This window comes from Achroia grisella, unplaced genomic scaffold (assembly GCF_030625045.1).
Source record: "Achroia grisella isolate CSIRO2021 unplaced genomic scaffold, CSIRO_AGI_Agris_v1 utg783, whole genome shotgun sequence".
Lineage (NCBI taxonomy): Eukaryota > Metazoa > Arthropoda > Insecta > Lepidoptera > Pyralidae > Achroia > Achroia grisella.
The window spans coordinates 1,092,033-1,099,049 of NW_026713023.1; positions in this window are offsets into that span (position 1 = coordinate 1,092,033).

The following is a 7,017-nucleotide window of genomic DNA, read 5'->3' on the forward strand; positions in this document are numbered from 1 at the left end:
TAGTCACTATTTCTGTCTTAAACCATTTAAATTTATTACTACTCTATGTTTCTGTAATCGTGTAAAATAATTTATTTTGTAATTTATTAGTACCTACGATACATTTTTTTCATACAAACAAACATGCAATTTAAGTACTAGATGAAGTTATTACCCCCACTCAGCATTACTACAGAAATTGCTACTCTGTTGTTCCCCATTTAGGAACGTAAAAGCTGTATTGTTTAAGGTTTAACAAAGGTAGAGTTTAGATTTCAATCATTTATACCTAAGTATTTCTAGTTTTTTTTTATACTACTCTAATGCTGTTGGCCGCAGCTGGCCTTTACAGCTTCATCGGACTATAGCGGGCGAGTACAGATAGCACTCCAAACTCGCGGAAGGACTTGTGCAGCGGCTGAAGACCAATTCCCACCTGACGCCTGACGACTTTAAGCCGAGGGCTAGGGGTTCGACCCTTGGCTCAGCCCGTCGTAATTTCGATCCTCATTTGAATTGGATTGGGGATCGATGGGAATGGAAATAAGCCACATTTTACAGTCTGATTCCGGCTACCACAAAAGAATCAGACTAATACTAGCATATTGCATAAGTCTACTGTTTTCGAGTCCATAGTAAATACTATAGGTCAATAAACTTCTGAACGCGCTAATTATAAAATACAGAAATGAACAATTTAAATTACAATATTTCTGTCTAGTCCAGATCAAAGAACAACACTAGAAGTCAAAATACAATATAAATCTAAACGTCAGTTTGGACGCAGTCCAATAGTTTTGACATTAATTTAAATTATAGTTTTCTTTTAGGACCATTCCAAGATACATTAATTTTATTATCCAGATCAACAAAAAAATTAAGAGGGAGCACTATCTATGCATATAATAAACATACACAGACATAGGTTACTTTTTAGTGCGTAAAAATGGTTCTAAAACATTGAATGGGCAGATAAAAGGTTGTATGAAAGTATCGTAATTTTTTAAATAGAACTATGAAACTGTTTTTTGGGTATAATCTAACTAAATATATTTTCTTATTTGGTCAAGGTCACTATTGACCTACTACTACTTTACTATTCCACGCGGACGAAGTCGCTCGCACAGCTAGTGTACAATACAAATTAAGTCAATAAAGCTCAAAACATGCAAGCACAATTTACAAAATCGACAATAAATATTGGTCAAAATTAAAATCAAATCACTTTCCTTTACAATAAAAAATAAGTTTATTGTTATTCTTGGTGTGGGAGCTGTAAGGTAATGTACGATACGATATACGTACGATACGATACGAAATACGATATGTAAGGATCTAAAATCAGAGCAGTAGTTCTAGAATTTACTTTTCTTATAACAAAATATTGTGTTTACAATATTATACGCCACAGCATTTTAAACAGAAAATAAAATCGTACATAGATTAAAATAATGTCAAAGATCAATTGCAATAGATAACAATATTATTATATATACTTCGCAGTTTAAATTTAATTTTTATGTAGGCAGCCAGTTTGATAAGACACTTGCACTTTCATAAGATAATGAAATAGTTTATTATAATTGATAGGTATATCTATCTGAAGGCACTCGGACCTCTTTACCCACTCCATCAGAATTTGCCTTGAAAGTGATCTTTTAAGTACACAATCTTTAAGTTTGACATAGCAAAAGGTTATTACTTTTAATATGATTATGCTAAGAATCTAAAATCCACGACAGTAAAAATCTCTATGAAATTCTTACAACTGGCCACTGTTGTTTATGAAAGTAAGAAAAAATTACCATATCGTAATTTGCATTTTATTTACTTATTATTTACATATTAGCATAAATACATAATGATTTTGTTCACTAACCAACAGTGATGACATAAATTAACATAATACATATATATGTTTGTTTATATTAAACACCAGTTTGTTTTAACTGCTATTATTTAAGCCATAAACAATATTAATTTCATTTTATTAGAATTTTTAAGAGAATTATGCAAAAAATAATCTGTTCGATTATTATTTGAATTACTCTCAGGTTTATTAATTTCATTTGCAGTTTTTAAAATATCACTCTATATTTTCTTAGCTTGCAACAGTACACTCTGATAGATGTAGAATAGTGGGATACTGAAATACATTTAAAAACGAGCCATATATGATGTTTAACAACTGACATGAAGCCACTAATCTTGCAAAAATAATAATAATAATATAATACGGTAAGTGGTACCGTCGCCAATATACATAAACAATACTAAGGTACACATATAACAACACGATAATTGATACTCACAGTACCAATAACGTTGTTATTTAATTTTATCTTTCAAAACTATAACTAGAGCTCCATCGTTCATAAAGAATACAGAAGTACATGCGTATCTAGAAATGCCAACTATCAAAGAGGAGATACAGAAAGCATGTAGAAGATATAAACACACATTAGCCGGCAACAAGAACCAGTTAGCTTTGAAGTTACACTGGACACAAATAACTGTCCATCTAGACTAAAAAGGTCTCTCCTAGCCAACATCTGAAAAAAATGTTATTGAGACACTGGATAATTGCCTATAACATCACAGAACTGATTATACTCTATCCGGTTTATTTTTAATCTATTCGATCATATCTCTTTTATCGTTCTCAGCTTAAATGGCTATATCCGCTATCGTAGGAATGTCCGTATGCTTTGTACTCTCTATTCCATTTTATACGATCCAAATTCTCCTGAATAATCAGGATATAAATTAAGAATAAATTTCATTTCCATGGGGACAACACCAATCACTGTATTCGTACATCAGAAAATTTTTACTTCATACTCATTTGTCGGTTTCGTCCACTATTCTTTCGCCATTCAGGCAATCAAACTTTGAATGACTTACCTCTTGATATCAAACACACATTTTCTTTTAAACGTAAACTACGGGAATATTATTTGAATTTATAACTTTCACTCTTCTTTGAATTCACTTTTTTACCATTTAACTCTCTTTAGTTCTGTGACTGTCAGACTATTTGATTTAAGTTTATTGTATATATATTTATGTGTATATAGGTATAATATTTGTATATATTTATGTTATATATTATTGTATCTCTTAAGTATATATATATATATATATATTGTATATATATTTATATTTTGTTGCATTTTGTTTATGTTTATAATTTTGCACCGCCAACAATTATTCTCTGCACCACCAATGGTTGACTGGTAGAAAATGCCGCATGGTGTTAAGTCCGCCAAATGTACTATACTATATATTATATTGTGTGCATTAAAGTTAATTAAAAAAAAATAAATTATAGCTGAATAGATAGAAAAGGAAAAGAAGAAAAAAAAAACATTTTCTCGTATCTCTAATTTCACTGGTTTGTGTCATTGTCACAGTGCCTATAATGTAATATGCCCCTTTCTAATTATACCCTACAATTGAAATATAGCTTATAAAGAAACCTGCTTGCCGCCTAAAATAAGTGAAACTGAAATACACACGTTGGCGACATTTTTACAGTCTACTTTTGGTCTCTTTTTACAGAATTACTTCGATAGATTGAAAGAAATCTACAATTTATTAAATAAATTATTCAATACGTTTAAAAATTAAGTTATTATAAATTAACTGTTGATTTTATTAATAAAGCATAACATCACGATACATAAGAAACGTAGACGTGCAATGCAAATAAATATTTTCTGCATAATTATATCCTTATAGAAATTTGCATACATTTATCACGAGTATTCCTATAAAATCTGATCGAGCCATCAGATTTACTAATGATTTATAACTGCGTTTGTTAGTCACGAAAAAGTACAGTAATGTTGGTATGCTAAAATGATAGAAATTATTATATTCAAGTATAATTACATAGTGGAAATTATTATGAATATAACATTTATTATTGATGTTGATTGATAAATTGATAAAAGTCCCTAAATAAAGGTAAAAATTAAAAAAAATCATTTATTATAAGTATCAGATTTTAATGCAGTTTTAGCAATAGATAGAGTGATTCAAGGGGAAGGTTATATGTATATATGTATATGTATACTAGCTGACCCGGCGAACGTTGTTTTGCCGTATAAATTAAAATCGCTATTAAATAATAGGGGTTGATCGTAGAAGCTGAAAATTAAGGATTGTGTGTATTTTTAATGCCACATTATAATATAATATAAATATAAAATATTATATCGAAATAATGCAAAAACAATTTTTGGGATGAGCCACCCTTAATACTTAGGGGAATAAAAATTAGTTATAAGCCTATTCTCAGATCTACTGAATATTTGAATAGAATTTCATCAAAATCGGTCAAGCCGTTTGGAGGAGTACAAACACGAAGCCTGTGACTCGATAAATTTATATATTAGATAATAAATAATACATGTACACCCGTGCCAAGCCGGGGCGGGTAGCTAACATATAAACCTGGAAACAAGATGGAAATAGTAATCTTTAATTTACACAAATTTCATTATTCCGCTGGCGCACGTCCAACTATATTAAAATTCCTACTATGTAACTATATTGGAAACAATGTTATTTATTATGTTTCGCATGTGGATTTTACAAATAACTACTACAATTATTATTAACAGTTGCATATTTTAACCTCTAAATATGACATTGCAACCTTGCATGCTCGTATTCATACCTATTATATACATTCATATTACATTATATACATTCATACCTATTATATATATAGCTAAACCTGACCTCATGCCTCATCTTATCATCCTCCATATGTACATTCCGTTAGCGCATCAATTCCATGATAATAAAAAAAAACGACAGGCATATGTACATTCCCATCAATTGATGATAATCAAACGACAAGACGACAAATCTACATACAACTTCGACAAATCTACGTTCAACTGTTTTATTAATAAACTAGCGACCCCCCTGCTTCGCACGGATATGTCATCATCACGAGATGATGATCTCAGACCTGAAGACGTCCACTGCTGAACAAAGACCTCCATGGCGCTCGGTTTTGCGCTGCTCGCATCCAACGCCTTCCGATCTTGATCAGATCGTCGGTCCACCTTGCTGGAAGCCTTCCACGGATATGTAACGCGGTAGTTATCACCTCACCATTGTAACATTATATATACCACAGATAATATAATATTACATATATATACTTTGATGAAGTGTCACTACAAAATATATTGTTTTTATGTAGTATGTAGATAATGAGTATACAGGTGTAATAATTGTACTATTCATTGTACATTACAGTAAATTTATTAGATAGATGCTACATGGCTTATTAGTAACGCGTACATTCTACGCGGAGTCGTAAAGTGGTCTAACTTTACACTGAACTTAAATTTATGTTATTTAAAGAGGTAGACTACTGAAAGGGTCTCGAGTGTTGATAGAAATATTACAAGTGTAGGCACAGATGCGTTACAAATCTTTGAATTTCTCGGCCTTTTCTATACTATAATATGCATGTATTATCCATACAAACCTTCCTCTTGAATCGCTCTATTTATTACTGAAAACTGTATTAAAAGTCGTTGCGTTAGTAAAAGTTATAAGCGAACAGACACCGACGGCGACTTTGTTTTATACTATGTAATAAACATTAGCACATAAAAAATGGGTATTATAATGAAAAATATTAACAAAAATAACTACTACTGTACTCTTTTGGTAAATTTTCAGTTTTCTTCAGCATATGTGATTTATATATTGAAGATATATTTATAGAAACATACAGTTTTTACTTTATGATTGTATTATATGTAAAGATAATTATATAGCACATACTATATATACAACATAGTAGTAGCATACAAAAAAATACTATGGTAATTTTTTGTAATTAATGGGTACTATTTTCGGATCCAGTGGCAAAAACATGATCGTAACGCAATGATTTAGCAAGTTATATCGAATAAATTAATATCCAGTTTTATTTCTCGTCTAGACCATTTCAAGACAGCTGCTTCCAATTGGCGGGGTTTTAACTGAACGTTTCATTATTTATTTGCACAATAGAAGTCTGTCAGTTATCCAGCCCCATCATTAACTCAAATTTTGATATGTTAAGAATCTTTAATCTTTGTTTTGCATTATTACAAAAACAGCCAGTCTTATTATTCTGATTGCTTTTTGTTTAATTTTTTATTTACCACAAAGGTCATACTTTAAGCATGCCCTGTAATATTGTACTACTGTGTTATAAGTAGTGGTCGCCCAGAGGTCGAAATTCGACAATAAATAATTTAACATTCAAGAAGACAAGAAATATTAAAAACAAACGGTATTAATCTATTCCCAATTTGACTACTTCTTTGACAATAAACAAAAAAGTATGTGTGTGTGTCAAATATATAGTAGCGTGTGTAATGTTTTTTTTTATTTAATGTATTTTCTAAGCATAATTAAAAAAAATTACTAGCATTCTGCACTACTTCTCTATATAATTCTAACCATAAGGGTGTGAAATTTCACTCCTCCGTTCAAGCATGTTTTCCAAAAAAAGGGTACAAAGTTTTTGCTTCACTTATTAATTTAATTATTTGATTGATAATTTTGCAGAATGCTCCAGGTAAACATGGCAATCACATCACACAGTGTGTGGTCTGGTGGAATACCATTGTTACTAACTTATTTGCTCGTCGTAATATTACATGATTAACCTCTTTGCCTGCCGTTTGGTAATTAAAATATTCTGAACCACAAACAATCCGCAGTCAGTTTAAAATGTGGGACCGGATTCACCTACATGGTGTTGTAATTTCGGCCATTGCTATCTGGTATCGACGCGCAATCAATCGGTCAGTTTCTGTTTTGTATATTTTTAATTGACACAGATTAATTTATAATGTCAAGACAATTCACACGGCGCTATCTAGTTCCAAGTTAAGCTAACCAAAGCTTGTGTTTTGGGTACTAGATAACTAATACAAATTCATACATATATATTTTTTGTAATACATATATATTGGACATAGAAATCACCCAGACCAATACAAACAATCATACTTA